The 26,389-nt window shown below is 43.7% G+C and overlaps 1 long non-coding RNA gene across 1 annotated transcript in view; it reads left to right on the top strand.

The window, feature by feature from the left end:
* Positions 1–22,971, top strand: part of LOC120592579 (uncharacterized) — a 30,186-nt gene extending 7,215 nt beyond the window's left edge. The window contains exons 2-3 of the long non-coding RNA XR_005650156.1: positions 15,151–15,283; positions 22,497–22,971. This is a non-coding gene — a long non-coding RNA (uncharacterized LOC120592579). The remainder of the gene's footprint in view (positions 1–15,150; positions 15,284–22,496) is intronic.
* Positions 22,972–26,389: the final 3,418 nt, after the last annotated feature.

Here is a 26,389-nt window from a genome sequence, read left to right as displayed (position 1 = left end):
TGTTTTTTTCTAAATCACTTCACTTTGATTTGGTGCTTTCAAGTTTGTAGATCATTTCCGTATAAATCATTAGATAGACTCATTAGAGTAATTTCATCACGATAATGAAACAGGCGAGGCATTATAATCCAATTTTACAGATGAGTAAAGTAGGGATTTGGGAAATACTTTCTCAAGGGCTTCTTGGTTCAGGGTTCCTTCAGTGTTTTAGAGGGGCCTGTTTTCTGAATCACAAAGTCGCAGCATACTTAGAAGGCTGCTCCAGAACATGCCTACAAAATGATTATGATGCACTTAGTGACATATTGAAAAATGAAACCTAAGGGCTTGGTAATAATAGCTTCCTGTCACTATTGCTTTGTCATCTTTCAAGGACTTTTCAGTCACTGAGAAATGCGTTTGTTCTTTGCTTAAAACCACATTACACAGATGAAAGGGACAGATAATCAATAATGAGAATGATTAATAATGGTGTCTGTATTTGAAACAGTGCGCACGTCTGATGTCTGTTTAAGATAATAGTAGTTGCTGAAAATTAAGAATTGATGGACCCTGAGGTTCCAAGATTTTTATCATTCAGTGCAGATTTTAAAAATGATAGAAACTTCCCCAAACAAACAACTCTTAGAATGTTTGGAGATCAGGGAAGGGTAGTGGTTTTCTATCTTAAACAAACTTGGTCAGAATTATGAGAAAAATGCCCAAACTGTTCATGTCTTTAAGCAAAACAGATGAAGATTAGGGATTTGGCATGTAAATCGTTATAAACCTGTAATGACCCCAAATTTGGACTTGGCCTTTACAGTAAGTATTTTACACATTAAAATATTCGATTGAATCATGTGAAATTGTTGTTTTTGTACATAAAATGATGGTCACATACAAGCAATTTCATATTGTTCGAAGTAATTTTCATCTAAAATGTAAGATCGTTAGAATCGGTGCTTTGATACACACTCTTTTGTGGGAGCCTTAAAAAAATAAAAACTCCAGTTTTCCTTCCTGGTCTGTCTCACAGGTACTGCACAGCCCAACTATTCCTCAGCAGTCTGCCCCTTCCACTCTTGACACTACCGTCCCCAAACAGATCATGTTCTTGGAGTCATTTCCAAGAGGAAAAAGACTGAAACCTGTCCCCAAAGCCCTAAACTCCCCAAAGACCCTCCCCAAGAAAATCTTAATCCAGTTATAATTAATCAGTACATTATTGCTCTAAATTAACTAGTCCCCCATAGAGATTTAAGTGGTAAATAAACATGAAAATTATGTCCTCTCCTTCCACTGCTTTTTCTAGAGTTGAAGGTGAACAAGGATAACCTATTCTCTCGCCGACCCCCACCCCGAGTTGTGTGTCACCCAGTTTGATTTGAAATGCTGTGAATACAGCCCATGGTCTGCTAGACCGTGGAAAATGATTACACGTGCGCTATGCACGGGGAAACCGAGGAAATGTTGCCATGGAAACTTTGATGCTGAGTTTTTAAGTATAAATTTTTCATTTGTGAAATTATAGCGACAGAACATTTTGTGCATAAAGATGGAGCCCTTCTTCAGAAGCGAGGAATGACCTTCCCATCTCACTAACCAACCGTGCTGAATGACAGTCTCAACCGTCGTCACACTTGCCATTGTTTTTCTGCCAGCTTAACCACACTAGGCGTTTTCCGATCAAGGCATCCTTGAAAATACTTAAAATTCACGTCATTAAATGTATTGGCTTCACTTACAAGAGATTTTCTAGGAGAATAAATTAAAAGTACTGGACCCTGGGAAATACTTGGCTTTAGTTCAGTATAATATTTTTATATTATACTCTTCTTATTATTCTATATATGATTTTATACTATTATTTTATATATTATTTTATACTATTTTTAATTGCGAAATAGCGCTCGCCCTCGTGTCTGCATTTCTTTACAAAGCTAATGTAGGTAATTTATATAAAAACATGATATTTGGCCAATCATCGTCATCTCAGTGTATGCTTATAGTGTTTGCAGTAAATGCTTGTATTTATCCATCCTCTTTCACCTCAGAATAATGCTCATTCGAGACTTAAGCAGGTTTTGGCATTCAGCTCTAAACGAAAGATTAGGGATTTTTTTCTAAAAAGCAGTTAACCGGTGATGTGGGAAAATGAGGACTGAAACAAAACTTTATCAGCTCATGTTCTGTTCAGCAACCAGCTCCGTGGGCTGTGCTACCAGCTTATGGACAGAGATCGCCTCTCTGTCATGAGAAACTTAAACAGAGTGTGTTATAAGAACGATATCATCTCCCCCACATGCTTTAGCATTATTAACAATGAGCAGAAATATGACTAATGGAATTTGTAGTTCTTTTATATAAGATAATTATATGTGTATTAAGAGATCATAAGTCCCTCCAGTTACCTTCTATAAAATATATAGAGAGGTATATATATAGATACACACACTCACACACACACTTTAGTTACACTGACAGAGCGATTACTTTTTGAAATATTTTATTCCAACCAACCTCAACCTATTGCATTGAATTACATCGGAACTAAGTCGGGTTTTTATTCACTCTGCAGTAATGGTTATATCACTATTATATATAAACTCCTGTCTGAATTTGTCAAGAGGACAGAAATTTTAAAATGAGTTTTATTTAGGAACTGGATTTAGGCAACCCATGACAATTATATTTAAAAATTCTGCTCTGCAGGTTCTATAGAAATATGAACAGTGTATAAGCATGAAATGACAATTAGATCACTACCAAACTAGTGGATTTTAATCAGGCATTTTATTGAACGTAATCTAGTTTTTCTCACTGTCATCTTCCTGTCCATTTCAACTATATTAAATATTTCTTTGACTCCTATATAAATTTGCATTGAAGATATACTCATAGCTAAAAAGCCTGTTAATATATTTTCAGTTTCCATATTTTAGCCCATATTCCGTTGCCCTCCCCAATACTTGCTTATTGCAGGTATCTAAAAGACAAGACATACAAACACAGAACAGATTAAAAGTATAGAAACAACACGTCACCTTGATCAAAGAACAGAGTGGAGAACCAATAAATATTGTCACTTATATGGTCATCAGCATTATGACAAAGGAGCTAAAGGGAAAGGAAAGTCTTTTTAACAAGCGGTACTGGAATATCAGGATGACTATATTTTAAAAAATGGACGTTAACTGCTCTCTCCCACCATATACAAAAATTGATTAACATAGATAATATGTCTCAATATAAAAGTTAAGATCATAAAGCCTTTAAAGGAAACAAGAGAGTTTCTCCATTACTTAGTGAAATGTTTAATTTTATGTTTAATTTTACTTGGCTAGGCTACGGTACCCAGATATTTGGTCAAGCAGGAATCTAGATGTTGCTGTGAAAATCTTTTTTAGATGAGATTAACATTCAAATCAGTAGACTTAGAGTAAAGCAGATTACTCTCCATAATGTAGTGGGCCTCGTCTAGTCAGTTGAAGTTGAAGGGGACATGGGAATGAGTTAGTAACGACAGAGAGGAGAGTATATCTTTTTGTATAGTTTTGACTCTTAGAACCATAGTATTGTTTCTTATACCACCCCCCAATAAATAAATAATTGAAAGCAACCAGGATGTGGGGGAAATCTACATGCAAATAGTAGCAAATGAGCTTAACTTTATTATAAATCAATAACATAACCACTTTAAAGGGGATGGGATAAAAAGAATTAGCCGTCGTAACTTTGGGAAGAGTATTTTGACTGGTTAATGTACGGCTAAAGAAAGAAATAACCATACACAAATATTATACTCTAGCTAGTAAATCTGTTTCTCACAGGGGTATGGGTTAGTATTTCTATACTTTATGGTCACACGAAGATGGGACAAATAAATGAATATATTCCAAATAATTTGAGCAAAGATTTTCACTGTCGTAAAAATAGTTTATAATTAAGGTAAAGAGGAAGGCTAGAATTAACTTTGTGGTGTTGGATTAGAATCGGAGTTTTTAATATAAACTCATGGTTTTTAATGTATATGTACAAATAGCAATAGATATCGACATAGATGCATGTGTATGCTTGGGTTATCATACACACACGTGCACGTACATGTACGTGTGCATTTCCCCCCCAGTTCCTCAGAGTTCTCCAGTAGTAATGAGCACCCCTACGACTCAGATCTTTGTTTCTAAATACCATTGTTCAGTGAAAGGAATCAGGGCTCCTAGAAGTAGTGGTTAATCCCAGGACAGGAACAGTGTGAATACCCGAAGAACCTGGAATACTTGTGATCCTAAAAAATAAGGAAAGACTTGAAAAAGACTGGCAGCGTGTCAGGACATGGGAATCAAACCCAAGGACAATCAACGGCCAAAGTTAAAACAGTTGGAGCAACAAAGTAAATTATGATAATATTGGGTGATAATTCATAGAATAAAATGAACATACGTAAGTCCGGTTGATATAAATAATTGATTAAATAAATAAATGGAAGACACATTTATACCTCACAGAAGAATTCCAATTAACAAATTTGGAAAGAATGAGGGAAATAGAAAATCATCATGAAGTGAACACCAAAGTAACAATTGTTTTAGGCTATATTCCAAGGATGCTCAGATTGGTGGGTGAAAGTTTGAGGAGAAAGAGGATGTTAGGATGGTTTCAAAATATTTCCCCCGAGATATTTATCAACTACAAAAGGAAAAATAGTAACTGTTCAGCAGAGAAACCCATCGGACACTACGTTAACCAAATTGCCAAGGTCAACGTTGCTGCTGAGAAGACACGGTGCTATCCTGCACCATCAGAGGATGCAGCGGCGTTTCTGCTATTCTTGCCAGAAGTGGAAGGAAAAAAAGAGATAGTCTATGGAACTTTGGAAAAGAGTATTCCGACCGGATCTTGTAAGGCTAAAGGAAGAAATAACTGTATCCAAATACCGTGCTCCAGCTAATCACTTCAATATGATCACGAGAAAGCTTTGCAAATTAAGAGATATTCTACAAGACAGCTGATCAGTACTCATCGAGGTTCCATAGCATGAAAGAAGGAAAGCATGTGGCACTGTCACGGATGAGAGAGAACAAAGGAGAAGTGACAGCCAAATGCGACGTGAGACCTGGAGTAGGTGCTGGGGAGAAAAAGAATATCGAGGAAACACCGCTGTGGTTCGTAGGTGAGATTCGTAGTTTCCTTACTGGCATGGTACCAACATTAATCCCCTCGTTCTGATGCTGCGCCGGGCTACGTGAGCTGTTAACATTGGGGGAACTGCGTGGCGGGCGTGCGTGAAGGGCGTGCGTAAAGGGCGGGCGTGATTCTCTGTACTATTTTTGCAACTTGCTAAAGGTCTTACATAGTTTCAAAAATTAAAGCTCAGAAAATACTAGCAAATGGGACCCAGAAAAATAGGGCAATGGTAATATATCATGACCAAATCGGATCTCGTCTAAGAATGTAAATTTGATTTAATGTATGAAAATCAAGCAAAGTAACGGCGGCAGGCATCCTGTCTGTTTACTGTCTCCACAGCAATGTCCAAGGGAGAAAGCGTTAACCTGGTCGTATCTGCCTGTAAACTTACTAATAACAGACCTCCTGGGAAACGTGCTCGTGTAATTACTGACAGGACAGCCCTTGTTGTACAATTTTTTTTTTTTTTGCAGTATGTCCCCGATCCATTCTGATTATCATTCTGATCCATTCTGTTACAGATAAACCATCAATTAATGTATTCATTGGGCGTTTCATGGAAATATCGCGTAAACTATATCTATTTGAATATAAAATGGAGATGGTTTATGACCATAGTTCCATAGTTGCTCCCGATTAATGTAGGTGACATTCCAGTGCGTCGTTCTCCAAACCTCCCAAGTTACAATTGGGCCTGTTGTGTCAAGAAGGATCGGGACAGTGGCCTTGGTGATTGTAGACTTACACTTAACCTGCACAAAGATTCAGAAAAGTATATGATAGAATCTTTTAGGATACCAGGAATACAAGGCAACTTCCTTAATATAATAACGAATATCTATAAAAGACCTACATAAAATATGGTTAGAGTCCAAATATTGAATGCTTTCTCCCTGAAATTCTGAATGAGATAAGGAGATTATACTGGAGATCCTACCAGTGCAGGAAGACAACGAAATGAAGTGAAAGATATAGGAATTTGAAAGGAAGATATGTAAATATTAAAACTGGACCATGCCTGTCATAATTCAGCAGTATGTATAAATTCCAAGAGATCTGAAGGAAAGAGTTTTGACTCTAGATGGGGCGTGCGTGCTCCTAGCAAGTTGGCATTTTGCTTTAACGGTGAGGTTGCAGCAAATGCTCAGACATTTCAAGAACTGATTTTTAGAAGCATCAGAGTGCTGTGGAAGCAACAGGTGTCAGATGGACTAACATTCTGGGGAGAGAAAAGCCCATCCCAGATGAGCTGATGACAACCGGCTGTTTTCTTCCCTGGTAGCACTTTCTAATTCTGGGCGTGAGCTGAGGATCAGATTTAACCCATGCAGATGGCCAGCACGCAGGGCGAGGATAAAGCAGGACAGCTCTTGGCAGTAGCTTGAGGGTGGTATGACAGGTCGGATGCTAGAAGAGATCCAAATGCTTGGCCGCGGGCTGGTCCCTGAAGTCTCTGGGTCCGCAGGGAGTTCTTGGCCCGATGTTCAAAGGCAAAGCGAAGCCTCCCCAGGTTGGACTTGAGAAACGAACTCCTATTAGGAACTGAACAAAACAAAACCAGCCCCGTTAAGACATTTGCCTGATTTTTATACTGAAAAAAAGGAGGGAAGGAGAAAGACTGAAGAGCTACACCCTAAACCTTTGAAACTAAGGATTCTTGGAAACCAGAGAACAATCAGGCTTTCAATTAAAATTCTGGGAGGGCCGCGCCTGAGGAATGGCAGGAACCTGATGTTCACTGGGTTTCTCCGAAACCAGAGGCCAGTCCTTATCCTGATCAAGCTCCGACTGGAATGAGGGGACAGTGCTCAGCTCATCTGTCCAGGTGAGCATTTAGAATGAAGGAACACTTCCCAACTCGTGTTACACGGCCAGTATAACTATGATACTGAACCACACGAGGATGTCACTTGTCCATTACCATTCCTACTATTCCTACTAGGAATAGTAAGAAATAGCCAGAGAGGTATTTTAGAGGAGGTTATCTTAAAAACACCCATCACTAACACAAGTGAAGATGTCCTCATCTTAATCCCCGTGAATGTAATATTTTATGTGGCAAAAAGGACTTCGCAGATGCGATAAAGCGAAGCACTTTGAGAGGAAGATGTTATTCTGGAGTGTCCAGGTGGGCTTAATATGATCACATGGGTCCTTAAAATTAGAGAACCTTCCCTGGCTGTGACGTGAGGAGGGAGTCAAGATCGGAGAGATGCGACATTGCTGGCTTTGAAGGTGAAGGAAGGAAGCTGTGAGGCAAGGAATTCAGGATGCCTCTGGAAGCCGGAGAAGGCACAGAATGGCCTGTGTCCTGGAACCCTGGAAGGAATGCCGCTCTGCTGACACCTCGCCTTCAGCCCTGTGGGGCCCATTTGGGACTTTGACCCGCGGAACTGTAAGATAGTAAATTTGTGTTGTTTTAAGCCACTATGTCTGTGGTGATATGTTATAGTAACAAGAGGAAACGAATACAGAGTTTGGTACCCGTAATAAGGGGCTGCTGTAACAAATACCTGACAGTGGGGAAGGGTCTTTGAAATCGGACGGTGGGCAGAGGCTGGAAGAATTGAGGAACATGGTACAGAAAGACTAGATTTCCTCAAATAGACAGACTGCTGGTAGAAATACGGACATTAGCGCCCCTGCTGGTGAGGGCTCAAAAGAAGTGAGAAGCACGATGGAGAAATCCTATAATGTGCCACGGAATATGTTAATCGTCATAGACAGACTGTTGGTAGAAACGCAGATGTTAAAGGAGCTGCCGGTGAGGGCTCAGGCAGAAACGAAGGACGTGTGATTGCTAACTGGAGGAAAAGATAACCTCGTCACACAGTGATAGGACGCTACGCTGAAGAGTGTCCTCAAGCTGTACCTGTCAGTCATGACCTTGGATATTAACCGAGGAGCTTTCCAAACAGAGTGTTGCAGGTACAGCCCGATTTCTTCTTGCTTCTCCTGGTAAAACGTGGGAGGAAAGAGGTGGATTGAGGGAGAACTGTTTAAACAAATAAATCAGCACTTGATGATTTTGAAAATTCCCAGTCATTTCAGACTGTAAAAAATCCATAAAATTTGGATATTCACAGGAAAGTGCCCTACACAGAAAGCCAAGGGAGTATCTAGACAACCTTTTTCTGGTGCCTTGGAAAAACAAAAGACATAGTATTCAGTCCACAGAGGACTCTTTGAAGGGATTAGTAGTATGAAATCATGCATTTCCTCAGTCATCTTGGCAGAAGCCAAAAATAGAGATGGGATTATCTCAAAAAGACCTGTGGGTGAGCCTCTTATCTAATGAATTGAATTTCCGTGGCATACATGGGAGACCTTCAAGTTTCTTGAGAATGTTGTACCAGCAGAAACACTGCCAGCTTGCACTGGAAGGAACAGAGACAGAATGAAATGGAAGAAGACCATTAAACTCCCAAAATACCAGAGACAAGAAGCAGGCTGATAAAACCACTCAGCTGCTGTACATGCTTTCCTTTTTAAAGGGAAGAATGACTCGGAGGGCAGAGTTGACAGCCCAGAGAATAAAAACCTTGAGCCCAGAAGCAAGAACTGTGAACTGTGGGGGGATTATTTTATTTTAATAATTTATAAATATTTTATTTTTATTTGATTAATTAAATTATTTTATTTTAATAATTTTATTTAAAATGTAATTCAGGTTCAACCCAAATGGCCATCAATCGATGAATGGATAGACAAAATTTGGTCTAGCCATGCAATGGAATATTATTCAGTCCTAAAAAAAGATGCTACAGCATAGGTCAACCTTGAAACCATTATGCCGAATGAAATAAGGCAGATACAAAGACCACGTGTTGCATGATTCCATTTATATGACATGTCCAGGACAGGCAAGTTCATGGAGACGGAAAGCAGATTTCGTGGTTGCCGGGGGCTAGGGGGTGAGGGAATGGGCGGTAACTGCTAACGGGTATGGGATTTATTTGTGGGTGATGAAAGTGTTCTGGAATTAGATGGTGGCGGTGATGGTTGCACGAGTTTGTGAATATTCTGCAAGTCACTGAATTGTACACTTTTCTGTGAATTATATCTCAGTTAAAAAGAGGGAAAGAGGAAAACAAGATTCTTTGGTTAGATTGAGTCGGAAGCGAGGATTATTATTTTTTGTTTATTTGAGAGGAGCACATGGGACATGTGCAGCAGCGATGTGGGACGGCAGGGGACGGAAGGGCAGCCAAAGATTTCCTTAAGAAGAGCTGCCGAAGACTTCCTTCATGTTTTCTTCATGACATCCAATCAATGGAAGTTAGAAGAATCTCAAGCAGTTTGAAAATGCTTTTTTGCGTGTGTGTGTGTAGACTTTAAACTAACACCTTCGGAGAAGCACGGGGGCCATGGTCCTATAAATATTACGGAAGTAAAAGAAGTGGTCTCTGCAACCAGGAAGTTTATCATTTATTTTGGGGTCAAAAGGTTAACAAAGAGGTCATGCGATAGGATATATAACTGAGTGCTAAGCTGTAGGATACAAACTACAAATCTGTAAGACCTTAGAGAGGAAGATCGAAGAATCTGAATAAATTCACCCCCATTCCTTGTCACTAAAAGGACTTTTGTTTTTCTGGGGATCCAAGGCACAAGCAGAGACCTCAGTTGTAGATAATGGCCGTCCCACTAGTCCCCTCTAAATTCCAATTAAGTTGCCAAATATTAAAATAAAACCAAAGTCCAGGTTTCATTTTTTCAAAAAGTAGTATGTTTACAAGGTGTACAATATCTTAGAAAATACATTATTCCTCCTATGTATTTGGATCTGAACTCCTTGATGCCTCTCACTGATTTTCATGCCCCCCACTTTCCAGCAGAGTCTTAAACATAGTACGTAGCTGACATATTGGCTGCCGAATACTGAAACCCACGTCTGTCTGGGCCGTACCCACCATCGCCCCTTCCTGGGTGATTAGCATTCCAGTTAGTTCTTTTACCAATTTACCGAATAGTGTTCATCTCTGGTGTCAAAACTGCCATGTCCTGTGAGGACTACGGGTTAAATTTAGCTACGTTAAGAGTATTCATGATATTCTGGAGATCCTAGAGAAATAGGATCCTTCCAAGAATGTACCTCTCAGTAACTCTCCGAATGTTCTCCACAGCCTTGCTCTTCAATATTAACATTCTAGCGTACCCCCACATCTCCCTCACGGTCAAGAAGACACCCGCTGTCGGAGCATCATGCCTACAAAGCCAAATCATTTGGGGAAATTTTAAATGAGCGTAAATCAAATCTCCAACTATCAATTTGGGGTTTCAAAGCTTTACGATTTCTATTATGTTTCTTTATTATATTTATATTCTGGAATTCAGTGTGGAATACTGGGGCCAGGACCTGGGGGAGGCCCATTGGACAGGCCCTCTGGAGAGGCAGTATGGCACAGTGGTTCACAGCCAGGGTACTGGAGGGCAACCCCCACCTGCTGCTTCGTCACTTCTTACCTAAGGTTCTCTGCGCCCTGCTTTCCTTATCTGTAAAACGGGGACAGTAATGATACATTTACCTCTCAGGATTGCTTTGAGGATTAACTGACACGATGTGAGTAAAGTACTTAGGGAAGGATGTGCACACAGTAGGAGTTGTGTAAGTGTCGCCTCTTAGTACTGTCTGGAAACTGCAGCATCTAATGGGATGTCTCTGCTGCCGAGTAACTGAGATGTTTGCCAGGGAGCTCTGTGCTCCTGGGCGCGGCGAAGAGGGGCCTCGGAAAGGTTGGGCGGCTTCTTCGCATCATATAACTTACACTGGGACCGGGTGGCGTTGAAGCAGCAGAGCAGCGAACGTTAACCGGTCCACTGTTCATGGAAGGCACTAAGCAGAGTGACGCATTCCTTCTTCCCTCTTCTTTTACCTCTGCACCCTGTTTTTCCCCTTCCCCGCCGTTTCCTCCCTCCTCCTGCATTTCTTTGATTGTAATCTCGTGTATCTTAAAATCGTTTTCTACGCCAAAGCTGGGAAATGACTCTAAAAAGGTAATATCGAAAACACATTTAGTCTGATGTTATAACCAGGAAATTAAATTTTGAAGTTGTTATTCTGCTTTGACGTTGTTTTCCGTATATTTAACTGTGGAAGAGCGAGTGGTCCCCTCTAAACATGCCACAGTCGGCCACAGAGGAAATTGCGTTTCCTTCTGAGGTTTGTGAATCTGGACGCATTTACATGAAAGCATGGCATCCCTTCCCAGCTCCCTCCAGGCTGCGGAGCATAGAGAGCTCAATGTCACATTGCCCCCTTTTGATGAGAAAATGCCCCTTTGCACATACTGCCATCCCAACTTGCCCCTGTTTGGGGGTTGTAAAAATCAAGCTAATGATCGAAGGTACAGTAGGAGAGCTTTTTTCTTTATGTCGATGGTATAATTTGTGTTATTTTCTGGGCCTAAATATATTTCTGTCTGTTTGAAACTACACGTGGAAACTGGCATTGGTGATGGAGAAGGACATACGAGATTCCGTTATGAGGACGGACATGATGTCACAATTTAAAATGTCGCTTCTTGGTTTTTAAGTAGCACTGGGACTTGAACGGACACCTGTCGATGCGGTATTCTCAGCTCGTTCTCCACAGATGGCACACAGAAGTAGTTGTATTGCAACTAGAAAAAAAAGTACCTGGGAGGCAGTGATAAGTTACGATCACCATGGTAACCCAGCGACAGCATATGGCAAAAACATAGTCACATTATCACAGTTCCCCTTACATATCAAGACAGGCGTTAGCGATCTAGCTCTGGGAAAGATCACAGAGAAACTCAGGCTCATCCATTCACCCAAGACTTTTTGGAGAGATCTCTGGGGTAAGAGTAAGTTTGAAGCCAGGTGATGAGTTAAAAAAAATAAATAGAGGAAAGTTCCCCACCCTTAAGGACTTGCCCTATAGTTCACTTGGTGATAAATTCATTCATTCCTTCGCGGTTTTCCATGTCGGTTCAGCAGCCCGACGACATTCTGCGAGCCCACAACTGTGCTGGAAACTAAGAAAAGTGAGACACAGTCTCTGCCTATGACAGAAAATGAAAGTCCAGTTTGAGTCATTCTGTCATCAAGTCCTAAAGCTGTTTTGTCCTTTCTACTGGTGTTTCCAGGGCTCCAGATCCACCCCATCTCAAGGGGAGAGGTGGTGTCTCCTTCATCTTTACATGTCCAGTGTCTCATGCCGTGCCTGACACATAGCGAAGATTCAGTAGTGATGTGATGTGTGACGAAGGGGCGGCCACACTCCCCCAAGGCCCAGGCCGCCTCGGAGCAAACAGCCCATTTCCCAGGCTCTGTGCCAGTACTACGCAGACCCTAACATTTGCTCTGCCTTTTAAGTAGCTGCTCTGAATAATGAATTAAATAACTATTCTCGAATATTAGCAAGTCTTTAACCATGATTGTAATTTATTATCTGAAACATCTCGTTTTCTTAGGAATAGTTGTTCAGACTGAAAATCATAGAAACCAGAAGAAATATAATGACAACTTATTTAATCTCGTAATCGACTATCAATGACAGCTTAATAAGAAGTGAATCAGTTTCGCTTTGGCCAACTACTGCCAGAAAATATACACCAGCTTGAGAACATGCAGAAATCCATAAAAAAGGTTTCGTGCTTCCAGGGCCTGTACAGAAATCATATGGATTTTTAAAAAATGTATAAATGTTACTTTAGATGCAATTATCACATTATTCCGTGAATTTCATGGAGCACTGTTAATGAAGCATGCAATTCCCAAAGTAGCTCCCTGGCCAAGTGAAGGTGTAGAAAGGTGTGTTGTTGTTTTGTTTCTCTTGCAAGTGTGGATATGTGTCAGAGGTCAAGCCACACTTTACGGGAGTTGCAAACTCACGTGTCTGGCTGAGCACATTCGCCAGAAGCCAGGGGATTTGCAAAGACTGAATGGGCTGGAGCAGAGGATCGGCCCCTCGGGACTGAGACACGTGGGCTCTCAGGAAATAAGGTTCACCTCTCGACACGTTTACGTCGCTCTGTTTGGCAAACTTACCCTGAGGAGGGAGAGACAAAGGCACAGACAGGCAGGGGGACTTCGGCGTCCGGTCACATAGTGAAGGGCAGATACGAGTCCCCCTGTCAAAGTTTTTATTTCGTGTCCCCACTGAGCCGGGTCCTTTCCTTCTGCTTCCTTTGAAAGTCACACATTCCCTCCCGTCAAGCCCAGACATGAACTTGAGGCTAGTACGGATTGCTTGTTGAGAAATGAAACACGGCTTCACAGTCCCTCAGCGAAAGCCTTGGGGGCTATAATGCAGCCCATTATTTTTCGGATTTTATATTGTATTACACCCCCAACAGAGCCTGAGGCGGAACCCAGAAGTCATTAATTTTTTTTCAGCGAAAGGCATGAATATTTGCACGAAGTGGGATAGAGATTACAAGTAGCCTCATGTTATTTCAGGTCAGATTTTCTTGCCAGATGAGATGTGAAAAAACTGAGTTCGCACATTATTTTTGACTTTGGAATTGTGAGGATTGTAAAGCACTCAGCCCCCACCCCCCGCCTCCCACGTGACCCCACCTGCCACTGCCGGGGTACGTGACTCACAGTCTTCCGGACCACACTCTTTGGTCTTACACCTGCTTCGCCCAGGGAGTGTACCAGGATGACAAAGGGGCCGCCATACCAAGGCTCTGTGACGATGTTGTGGTTACCCAGGAAACCTGAGGGCATCGCGCCAACTGAAATAAGCCAGCCGCCAAAGGACAAATACTGTCTGATTCCACTTATACGAAGTACCTAACGCGGTCAAGTTCATAGAAACAGAAAGCAGAACGGGGGGTGCCAGGGGCTGAGGGGAGGGGAAGAGGACAAACTGCTGTTTAGTGGGTATGGAGTTTCGGTTTTGCAAGATGAAGACGACCTGCCGCACAACGTGACTATACTAAACGCGACTGAACTGTACACTCAGACATGGTTAAAGGAGAATATAATGTGTTTTCTTAACCACAATTAAAAATGATGATAAAAACCCAGCCCAAACAAACAAAAAACCAAGAAGATAATTTTTCAGACGTATTTTGCCGTGATATAAGACCATTTGGAATTAGAGCGCTTATCATGAATCCACGGGTATGATAATTAGATAATTGGTCTTAAGTTTGTAGAAGTCACTCCAGCTTTCTGTATTGACATACCTGATGCCCCTTTGAGTGTGAATCTTCTTGTCCCAGTCTAACTGTCACATTTAGCCCTGCGGTTTAGTGCAAAAGGCTTTCTGACTGCATGCAAAGCAAAATAATTTTCAGAAACAAAGAAAATATCACAAAATTTTAAGATTTTATTGATTTGTAAACTTCCCCAAATGGAATGCAAGATTTGAAGCAGGCTTACGAATGAATTTAATAAATCCAGGCCCCATGTGTGACATTGAATATAGGCTGCTCATTTTGATTACTGGAGCTGCAAATAAATACCTTAAGTGTTTTACTAGAAAATTCTGATTTCTTGGAAATAATGAATAGATCTCAATCTAATTGTTTTGTCCAAATCGCACCATTCTCAAAATGCAGTCGCTCTTGGTCTCCAGCTCGTTCCGTGTTTTTTTGTTTCCGAATCCTCCAGAATCCACAGGGCTTGCATGTGAATGAACAGTATAGTTGGTTGAATGCAGTGGTGTCACGTGTCAACTCATCTTGACCAAAAGATCTGTGAGAGCGGGGACCGCATTTTATATTTCTTCGGTGACTCTGGTGCCAGCGCTGTGTTCAGGACATCATCGTGTGACCATACTGTTCTGAGTTAACCACAAAGAGTCATCTGTCTCCCCAAGGTGTCTCGGTTTACTTCTAAGCCGTTTGGTTCGAGGGGGTTATCAGCCTAGCTTCACGGAGTAGGGGTGGGGCCTGGAGACCGTTCCTTCCGAAGACGTCAGTCGGGCCTGCCAGTTCTCACGCCCACCACGTCCCATGCCTTCCCCCTAACCGGTGCTCCCGCTCCTGATCGTTTCAGGCTTCTGCGTCTCCCGCCAGCTCGCTTCCCTTTGGCTTCCACACGCCGACCATTCTTGGGCGCGGTTTCCTGTTTGCTAACCAGCTGCCAGCTCGGGTACCACATGCCCATCACTTCCGTCCTCCAGAAATGGGTGAGTGTGTTGACCTTTATTCCTCGTCCATGTATGCCTTTGATTTGCTCATTCACTCATTCATTCATTCATTCATTCATTCAAACTAACTGTTTTTTGCTGTCATTTTAGTAGGATTGGGGATGGACAGGAGATAAGTACACGTTTTCTATGTATCACATTTAACTGACGACATCACCAGGCCATTATGATGAGTGTAAACTTTAGCCCAGAGAATGGTCACAGCGATGGCCTGACTGGGGTCTGGGAGAGAGGCGTGGCAGGCGCGAGATTTTAAAGAAATTCTTTTACCCTGATGAGGATTTTTATTAAATTCAGAAAACAATGCAGAGCTTCGGTAGAAATTTAAGAAGCTTTTAGTGTGGTTTGGTTTCTCTCATCTCTGAGTTCACATTGGCGTTTTAGTCTCCAACAGTCTTGTCTGAGGGGATGGAAATATTCTTTCTTTGTGCTGTAGCACTTAGGCACTGGTGGCTACTGAGCATTTGAAATGTAGTTAGTGAAACCAAGGAACTGAACCTTTAATTTCATGGAATTCGAATAATTTAAATCTAAGTAGCCACATATGATTAATATCTCTTCAATCGGAAAGCATAGCTCTTGCTTCTATGATTTGCTTTTGTCCTTCCCTAATTATTTCATGATGTCTGCCCTGTCACCCCAAAAACAGATTCTAAGACCCCAAAGATAGTGAGTGACCTGCTCGAATAATCTTGGCTCATAGTTTAATAACTCATAGCACAGAGCTGGGCTGTAAGTGGAATTACTATTTGATTTGATGAGGGTGCATGTTGAGGGTGACGAGCGGGACACACGTAGCCATTAGTGGCGTGGACAGATGCTGGACAGTGCCGAGAAAGGCAGAGAGCAGCAGAACTAGGATCCGTGGAAATCGGCAGGGAGGAGAAGCGCCGTAGAGAAGCGTGACGAAGAAAGTGGCATCGAGTCACTGTAACGACAGAGCGTTGAAGTCGTGAGCAGAGGCTGTGGTGGCAGCGACTCCAGGACAACCTGGTCACCAAGTTGCCTCCCAAGTAACCGAACTATCTGGTGTCCACTGTATGTGTATGTCCCCTGTGCCCTTACCTTGAGGTGACGCATGGACTTCCTCCTCGAAGTAACCTAAGTACCTCACGGTGCCCTTGGATTCTAAAAAAAGCTGAATGTGGAAACAAACGCTGACTCAGTCAGCCTCCCGGGCTCAGCTCCCTCTGCTGCAACGCTTTGGGGTGAAGCCAGATCATCTTCAGCCTTGCGTTCAGCTGTCCTAACACAGGATGGTCTGGGGACAGAGGGGACGGTTCTCACAGTGGTGCTCTAAGAATGTGACAGGAAGAGAAGTCGTCAATCCAGAGTCCTCTTTCCTGCGTTTGTGGAGAGGTCACTGGCATAAGAAGGCTGCCTGGACCTGCCACGTCTGACAGAAGCTCGGTTGGTGGAATGTCAGCCGATGTGAGCCTTTTGTGTTGCTGTCTCTACATAAAAGCGGGTGTTTTTTTCTATTATAAATACATATTTATTAGCGGTAAGATGAGGAAAACAACATCGCCGTTACTCGCCGAGACGGTGAGTAAATTCACGTACTTTTTCCCTCTTCACTCTCTTCATCCAGTGTTTCGTCATGAACATTTTTCTGTCGTTAAATGTTTTATGAAAATTAGATTTCCGTAGCTGCACAGTATTATAGCATATGGATATACCAAAATTGAACTAATTCTGTTATTGAAGTTTCCCCCATATTTCAATATTTTAAATAATGCCCTGAAGAATATATTTATACACAAATCTTTATGTTCATCTCTGTACTTGTTTTGGATAAGCCACTAAAAGCTGAACCTTGAACATGTGTAAGGCATTTGACACCCACTTTTAAACTGTCTCCCAGAAAAGTTGTGCCAGTTTCTGATCCTACTAGAAAAGCCTGTAAAGGTATCCCATTTTCTTACACCCCGGTCAATATTGAGGATTATCTCCCCCCCCCAAACTTTTGCCAAATCAACATGTGATAGTAAATCTCATTTTCAAGTGCATCTCTTTGATAATTGATGAGGACCCTGTCTTCGAAGGTTTAATGGCCATTTTCATTTCTCCTTTCATGAATCATCTCTTAAGCGATTTGCCTGTTTTTCTTTTGGTGTGCTTATCTTTTCCTGGTTGATTTTAAGAGCTCTCTATGTACGAAGGACATTATCATTGGTCTTTGTAAGGCCGAAAAAAAATACCCTGAATTTTCTCTGTTGCTAAAAGGGAAAGAGACTTCTGCCACCTCTTTTTTTCAGAGCATTTCCTTGGAATAATTAGTCCTTATTTATAAATCCTTTCTCTGTCCCTTCAATGTGCCTGTAATTCTTTTTAGAGGCTAAATGAGCCTATTGCCAGTGGTGCAGCTTATAAGGCTTCGCTTAAGGGCTTGGAGCCCGTTATTTGAAATGCAAACGTCCGGGAAGAGTGTGCCTCTAACATCCAGTCGTCCAGTCGCTGTGGGGAATTAACCTGGGCTCCTGGCTCTAAGCCTGCTTGTCCTAGAGATACAAGGAGAAGTCATATCTTTCCTTCAGATAGAAAGATTAAATTAGTTCATACCCATTAAGAGTTTAGGGCAATGCCTGATGCCCTTAAGCATGCAAAGAAACGTTGGCTAATACTATCACGATCATCTTACTATTGATAAATGTATTTAAAACGGGGGTATTTCTTTTCTTCTGGAAGAGCTGCCGTTGGAATGAGGACTCGTTAGCTTCCGGGCGGGAGGGTGGCGCCCTGCGGGTGAGCCCGTCCCTTCGCTGGAGCTTCAGTTGGCTCGTCTGTTAACGCCTCGCAGAGCTTTGGGACCGTGGACGGCATGTTAGTTTCCTCGGGCCCCCGTAACCAAATACCAACGGCGGGGCTTAAAAGACAGAAATTTATGGTCCCGGTTCTGGAGGTCAGAAGTCGGAGACCCCGGTGTCGGAGGGCTGGCTCCTTTTGAGCGTTGTGAGGGCTTGGAAGGCCGTCACCTGCACATGGCGTTCTCCTGTGTGGCTGCCTGGTCCCCGTCACCCTCCCTAGTGGCGGGCTAGGGCCCACCCTAAACACCCTGCCCCCGTATAACACCACGTTCTGAGGATGTCAGCGATAAATTTGAGGGAACAGATTCAACCCATAGCACATGGCGAAGTCCCCTGTCCGCATGTGACGACTGGAGACAACGGCTGGCAGCAGTGCCCGGGTGCAGCCTGTCCCCAGCCACGGCCACCGCGCCCAGTCCCGATGCCACCGAGAAGAGGCATCTGCGAGCCGAAGACCGGAAGGTCTCATTTTGACCGTCGGAAAGGCATTTCCTAGAGAAAATCATTTAAATGAAGTTTCCTTCTTCACCTTCACTTGCTAAATCTGTTCGCCGAGGATAAAATCTCACTCTAGAAAATTCAGAGGAATTTTTTAAAACCTTTACGTATCCAGGAAACGTGTCCAGTTCTGACTTGAGTCTTGCGAAACCTACACGTCTGGGTAGATTTTACTCGTGTTGCCAACAGCCTGAGCTTGAATCGACTTGCTAATGCCAGAGCAGGGAGGACGAGGGGACGGTGCTAGCTGGGATTTTTCTTTTTCCTTCTAAATCACGTAAAGATCTTCCCGGTAATTACACCCCGTGGGAATCCGCCTCGACAAAAATGCCATCGTTTCCACAGCACGCTGGTGACTGCTCCGTGGCTCAGCACGTGAATTACTAGGAGGCTCGTGTGGAGAATTAGTCACGAGCACGGACAGAAAAGAAAAAGCTGGAGGAAGGGAGCGATCTGCAGGGCACCTCGTCTGCTCGTGAGGAGGACGTTGGTGACGCCGCTCACAGCCCTCCTTCCCCCCCGGCTCCTCTTCCACCCGCCCGTCGTCCGGGGCCGAGGGGGGACATCTGCTGCCAGCGTGAGGAGAGGAACCACGGATGGAGGTGGGAGGAGTGGCTAAGAGGCACGAGGGGGTATAAATAAGGTGTGACCAGGCTTGTCTTCCTCCGTCGTGAAAGGCTGGGGCTCCAGGTGGTGCGGTTATTCCACTTGAAGTCAGACCGAGGCTGGACACCTTCCATTCGGACACTTTGAATCGTCACTCGACTTCTCTGAGCCTAGGGGTGAACGACGCCCACCCTGCAGAATTACTGTGGTGACTGACATGTCCCAACAGATGTAGCAGCGACCACTGAATGCCCAATCCGAACTCGTGCTCCATCCTCAGGAAAGTAAAAAATAACTAGAACGGTTCATCAGTTCCCTAAGCCAGCGGTCCCCAACCTTTTTGGCACCAGGGACCGGTGCTCTTACGAGCATCTCAGGTCATGCTACCCGATGACCTGAGGCGGAGCCGAGGCGGTGATGCCGGCGTCGGGGGGCGGCTGCAGACACAGATGAAGCTGCACTCACTTGCCCACCGCTCACGTCCTGCCGTGCGGCCCAGTTCCTTACAGGACACAGACGGTACCTGTCCACGGCTCGGGGGTTGGGGACCCCTGGCCTAAGCTATGGCAAGACAGCCGTGCTGTGCCCATCTTGCGGGGTAGACAAAGGGTTTGGTTTCTTTCAGACATGCCGGAATGGGAGCGAGTGTCAGGAGCAGAGGAGGAAGTGATTCGGTCAGCAGAGCTGGACCAGGGTCTTACAAATGCAATTTGCAAAGACGTTTTCTCCTATTTATAATTGTCAGGAAGTGGATTCCTAGAAAAATCTCGAAGTCATGGATGGACAGCTGATGAGCTATTTGAATGCAGTCAACAGAGGAAAAAGCTGTAATGTAACCTATTCGCCGACCAGATTGGGGTTTCTTTAGAGAAGGCTCTTGTTTGGCTGGTTCCACAGTTGCCTGGAGAGAGGGTCGTGAGCGTGGGAGGTGACTGTTGCACGCGGCAGATGCTTCTGGCGGCTGCGGAACGTGGGTAGGCTGGAACTTAACATTCTGCCATTGTCTCCTCTTTAGGGGCCAAGTAAGTGGGGGAGGTGGGAGCCATTCGGTTGGCCGCTGGTATGGAAAATGCAATCTCAAAATAATCTAACATTAAGCACTTTAAGTGGGAAACAATGCACTCCTCCCAACACAGTGTATTTCATCGTAGATTGCTTGCTTCCGAGTTTATTCTGCATAATATAACCTTCCTTTCTCAATATTTTCCCTGTGGGCAATTTATAGTTGACTTTGCTAATCACTGCATTTCAGGAGTGCTTCATCCTGGTAGCCAGCACCCCGGAGGGATTGTTCATCTTTTTGTCTTAAATAACATATCCAGCTCAAAAACATGTGTTGACCTTGTACCATGTGCAAAAGACTGTGCCGCACGAGAAGCTGTAGGGATTACTGAGTCGCAGTTCGCGCCCACCAGGATATCAGACAGCTTTCCGGGGGGGGAGGCGGGATTGATCGAGTGGGGAGGCGGAGTGTCAGGGAGGGTGTGAGAGAGCTTGGAGGATGGCCAAGGAAGACTTGGAGGCCATTCTAGACTGGGGTGCAGACTGAGCAAACCCAGGAAGTGAAAGTATTTGTGGATGAAACTGTTTAAGCCACGTCGTTAGTTAATGGTCATCTCTTATATGCTGCCTTTCCATTTTAGCAAATGGTCCCGTGTGGGGACAAGGCTGGAGGAAGGTATTTGGGGATGGATGGGGGCCATTCGCTGTGTTCTTAGATCACACATCAACAGGACTGGAGCAGGACCTGGCCAAGTGAAATGCAGATGGACCTTCGCATTCGCTGTGTTCTCCCCAGTTACTTGATCTTTTTTTGTTTTTTTATTAAAAGGGATTTTTTTATTATTATTATTAAAAGGGCTTGGAAGGCCAAAATTAAAACTGAACCCGATAGCATTTTTTTTTAATTAAATAAGTTTCATTAAAAAAAAATGCTATCGGATTCAGTTTTAATTTTGTTTTTTAAAGAGTTTAAATCAACCATCCATAAAAAAAGTACAGAACTTCACTTTGTGTGGGTAACTTCCCGTACCGATCAAATAGCAAAACGCAGTGAACACGGTGCAGATGTAAAACCTGTTCACTGTGGTCACGCTGTCCCCACTGTGGCTGACTCTGCAGTCATTTACAGAGAAGACTTCTCTACAGGCCTGGTCCTGAACTGACCCTACGCAGGAAACATCCACGGTGCTCCCTCCGGGTCCTGGGACTCTGGGAGGTCTCCTTTGTCACAAACTTGGGCGACGTCTGTAAGACTTGGGGGCGTGTTCTCAGTTCAGGGGCTCTCTCGTCCCAGGACAGAAGAGAGGAACTGGGAAGACGAGCGTCCTGGTGGCCTGGCTGGACAGAGCTGGTGCGGTCCATGGAATGAGACGGGGAAGAAGAGGAAATAAATACAATTAGACTCGTTCTCCCAAATCCTCACTGTTGTACATCACGTAGGTTCGATGTATTTTCGCCGTCTGTAGTTCCCACACCCAAATGTGGCAGGTTATTACCACTAAAAGTCCAGGTGATTTTCTGGAGATTCGCTGTCAGTAATATTTACACACACGAGCTAGATTAAAAAAAATATGGAATCAATTTAGGTTTAAGTGAGAATAGTAAGATCGTCTTTTTCTCTTGTTTTAGAGAACAATATATTCTATTTTCACTTTCTTTTTGTTGCTTCGTATTCAGATAGAACAGGTCAATAAATCAATAAGTGTCATCTTCTCATTTGTCGAAAATCACGAAATGAGTACAGATTTCAGCCTTCCAGGCATAAGAACGCACTGAATTTCACAGCATTAAGCACCCAATGAGATAACAGCCAGATACGATAATACGTTTCATTACAAGAAACGGTTAACATTCCTTTTCATCCCTTTTCCTTTTAACAATTCTCTTTAGATTTATTTTTTACTTTAAAATTTTAATCTATGTGGACATTACTATAAATGCAGCAATATGAGATCAACAACAAAAAATTGTTACCGCGTCCTCCTGTCGTAGACACTGAGGGCTGAAAAAGACCTTCGAGACTTATTACCCGCCCTCCCTCACCCCTCACTTCACGGGGTGTGCGATGCCCGGGGAGAAGGGCCTGGACCGAGGCCGCACCGAGGGTTTTGAGCAGAACCAGAGCTAGAGGTGGGCGGGCCTCCTGCTGGTGTGAGCTGGGGCGACGGGAGGCGGCAGGAGAGATGCCGGTTTGGACAAGGGTTTTCGCGCGTTGTCAGCGGAGCGATGAGGAGCGCAGGGAGGGCGGGGCGGGAGATGCGCTGTCATTTTAAATGTAGGGGAGACGTTGGTTTACTTCGTGGCTGAGAAAGGAGATGACAGGAAGGAACCGAGGACCCAGGAGGAGCAGCACCGGGAGGAAGAAGCTGGCCGCGGTGACACTGGAGGACGTGGGTCGGGAGCAGTCGGGGACGGGTGTGCGGGGAAGGTCAGACACCAGGTTTCTCAAAACAAACGGGGATCGCGACAAGAGCGGGGACGGCTAGAACAGCAGGTACATGTGCTCTCAGCTTCCACAGGCCCGACCAGCCCAGCATGGCCCGTCAGGCACCGCCGACGTCACCTCCCTGCTCCCATGGGGACAGAGCTTGTTTCAAAACATAGATGGTGAGGCCAGCTGTGCAGGAGACAATCGCCATGGCAAAGATAGTTTTCAGTCACAGTTCCCAAGAGGAGGGCCACGCCATGCTATGGGAGCCACGAGGTGAAGCACCAGGCTCGGCCAGCAGGGAGAGGCAGAGGCAGGGGCGGGGACTGTGCCAGGAGCCCCTACGGGCAGGGCATGGTCAGCAGCTCGGGACTGGCTTGTTTGAACAACTTCAGGGGCTGTCCCGGGTGTCTTATGTCTGGCTCTGGGTGACTAGGGCGGGGGGATACGGCCCAGAGTAAGAACCCACACAGGAAGGGGTTGGATGTGGGCTCAGGCATGCTGAGGGCTAGTTGTTTACTCGCTCTAAGAGCTGGCTGTCCCCCAGAGGGGCAGTCCCTCCAGGGTCAGCAAGGCTCAATCTCAGGGCGCCAGACTCGGGAATAAAAGGTATGATTAATACAGTCTCCATTAGCACAGCACTCCCGGCCTCACTAGGGAGGGTAAGTGACTTGTCTGTTGGGCGTTTGGCAGAAACCTGGGTGTCATTGTCCATCTTTTTGCTTGGATGGGGCCTGGCTTTAGAGAGCACGTGTTACTCTGTCCGTCCAGGGGAAGCTGAGCACAGAAACTGGGCCCAGCGGTGGAGGGTAGCAGTGGCCCGACCCGCCTCTGACTGGCCGATTCCTCGGCCAAGTACTGGGAGGGCCACTCACCTGCAGATCCGGGCCGCATTCAGCAACACAGCCGAGTGAAAATCCAACCGATGCTTGATCATATTCCTTGGTTGGGTCAGAAATCCGGTGACAAATAGACGTATGATATTACCGTGTCCTTTTTCATAAGGGTAACAACTGCAAAAATAGGGAGATCGATTTTGATCCCGAATCCAACCCAGTAAAATGGCCGGGGCCCCAAATGCTCAAAGAATCTTGGCTGCCATTTAACATTTCTGCTAAGGTTTTGTTGTCGTGACTTTTCTTTACGAACATGTGACGTATTTCCTTGGGGATGCACAGCATCGCGTTCCAAAAGGGCCCTTTTTGTCACTAGTCAGTTAATCTTGACAGAGTTCAGATCGCTCGTCCTTGAGGCGAGCACACATTAGGGTGAGTTTCTCCCCCAAGACAGCCGGGTCCCTGTCAACAATTACTTGGCACTTCCTCTTCCTTCAGGAACCTTAACCCAGTGGCCAACTGAGCACCCTGACGTCTTCTTCCTTATTCCTCCCAGGCAGCACACTGCGCTTTCTGAAACTGAGCTCGATTTACATTCCCTGATGTGCCAGGCTTGCCGCAGATGGGGGCGATTCAGATGGAAATGATAAGAGGTGGAGGAAGGGGGGACTGTGCTCAGTCAGTTCACTCATGACATTTTGTTTATCACGAAGCAATAAATTAACCCAATTTTTGAGACACATTTACACATAGTAAAATACATATCTCATTGTACGTTTGGATGAATTTTGACAAATGTAACAACCATGTAAAACAAGGGATAGAATTTTTCCACAATCATCACCCTCAGTCACAATACCTTATCATCAGGCATTATCATCAATACTACACACACACACACACACACAGAGGCAACCACCGTTCTGATTTCTGTCACCATAGTTTAGTCTTCATCGTTCCAGAACTTCGTATAAATAAAATCAAATAGCATCTACTCTTCTATCTAAGACTACTTTCATTAAATATTAGTTTTCTGATCTATTTATGTTATTGTGTATATCGGTAATAGATTCCTTTTTATGCTGAGTAGTATTTCATTGTATAGATATACAACACTTTTAGAGTCTACTTCTTTGTGCGTGCGTGTAAGGCCAATCTAACTCGTCCCTTTACCTTGTTCTTTTTTTAAATTTTTATTTCCGATTAGAATTGATGTTTAATATTATAAGAAAATATTACGAACATTTATATGCCAATGAATTGGACAATCTAGAAGAAATAGATACATTCCCTTTAATATTTCTTATAATACTGGCTTGGTGGTGATGAATTTCTTTATCTTTTTCCTGTCTGGGAAGATCTTTATCTCACCTTCAATTTTAATTGATAGTTTTGCTGGGTAGAGTCATCTTGGTTGTAGGTCTTTACTTTTGATCACTTTGAATAATTCATGCCAATACCTTCTGGCCTGCAAAGTTTCTGTCGAGAAATCAACTGACGGTTTTATGGGAGCTCCTTTGTAAGTAAATAGCTGCCTTTCTCTTGCTGCTTTTAGGATTCTCTCTTTGTCTTCAACCTTCGGTGTTTCAATTATGATGTGTGTCGGGGTAGACAGTTTTGGGTTCATCATGTTTGGGGCTTTCTGGACTTGTATGTCTATTTCCTTCACCGGGTTAGGGAAGTTTTTCATCATTATTTCTTCAGGTAGATGCTCAATCTCTTGCTCTCCGTCTTCTTCTGTCGCCCCAATCATGCAAATGTTGTTATGCTTGGTGTCCTAGAGGTCCTTAAACTTTCCTCATTAAAATTTTTTTTTACTGTTCCAATTAGGTGTTTTCTGCTACCTCGTCTTCCAGTCACTGATTTGCTCCTCTGCTTCATCTGTTCTACTGTTAATTCATTCTAGCATATTCTTCATTTCTGTTATCGTATTCTTATTTTCTGACTAGTTCTTTTTTTATGGTGTCTATGTCCTTTTTTATGCTTACTGTCTCTTTGTAGAAGTTCTCACTGAGATAATCGATTTTTCCCTTAAGTTCACTGAGCATCTTTATAACCAGTATATTGAACTCTGTATCTAGTAGGTTGCTTGTCTCTATCACATTAGTTCTTTTCTTGGCGTTTTCTCCTGTTCTATCATTTGGGACATATTTCTCTGTTTTCTCATTTTGGCTCCCTTTCTATATTCATTTCTATGTATCAGGTAAATTTGCTATGTTTCCCAGTCACAGCCGGATGGCCTTATGTGGTAGGTGCCCTGTGTGGCCCAGGGGCTCCTCGCTCCTCCTGGAGGACCTTTGCAGCCAAGACATCCCTCCCAATGCTCAACTGCCACGTGGTGAGTGTGGGACCAGTCTGTTGCATGTCTTCACCCTTCCTGCCAGTCTCAGTGTGGCCCCTTATTTATATCCTTAGTTATAGGCATTCTGTTCAGCTCATTCTCAGATGGTTCTCCAGGTTGACTGTTCTGTGATTTGGTTGTAATGTTAATGTGGTCATGGGAGGAGGCGAGCACAGTGTTTGCCTGCCTCGCCATTCTGACCAGAGCCTCAGGGTCATACCTTTATCGTTGATTCTCAGCAGTGTGATGACTGAGGTGAGCCCGGCATGGCGCTCTTTGTCTTATTCTGCTTGAGGTTTCCTGGAATTCTTAAATATGTGGGTCATTGTTTTGCTCAAATTTGGAAAAACATCAGACAATATCTCTGGAAATATTTTTTTCTGCTCTATTTTCTCTCTCTTCTCCTGTTGGGACTCCAAGTACTCATAAATTAGGCTGCTTGATAGTCTTATTAAAGCTCTGTTCATTTTTTCTCAATCTTTTTCTCTTTTTCCTTTAATTTTGTCCAGTCTGCTAATAAATTATCAATTTCAGGTATTGTGTTTTTCAATTACGATTTCCATTATT

Source organism: Pteropus medius, unplaced genomic scaffold, assembly GCF_902729225.1.
Source record: "Pteropus medius unplaced genomic scaffold, Ma_sr-lr_union100, whole genome shotgun sequence".
Classification (NCBI taxonomy): domain Eukaryota; kingdom Metazoa; phylum Chordata; class Mammalia; order Chiroptera; family Pteropodidae; genus Pteropus; species Pteropus medius.
The sequence above is the reverse complement of the archived record's forward strand: the minus strand, read 5'-3'. Positions and strand labels throughout refer to the sequence as shown.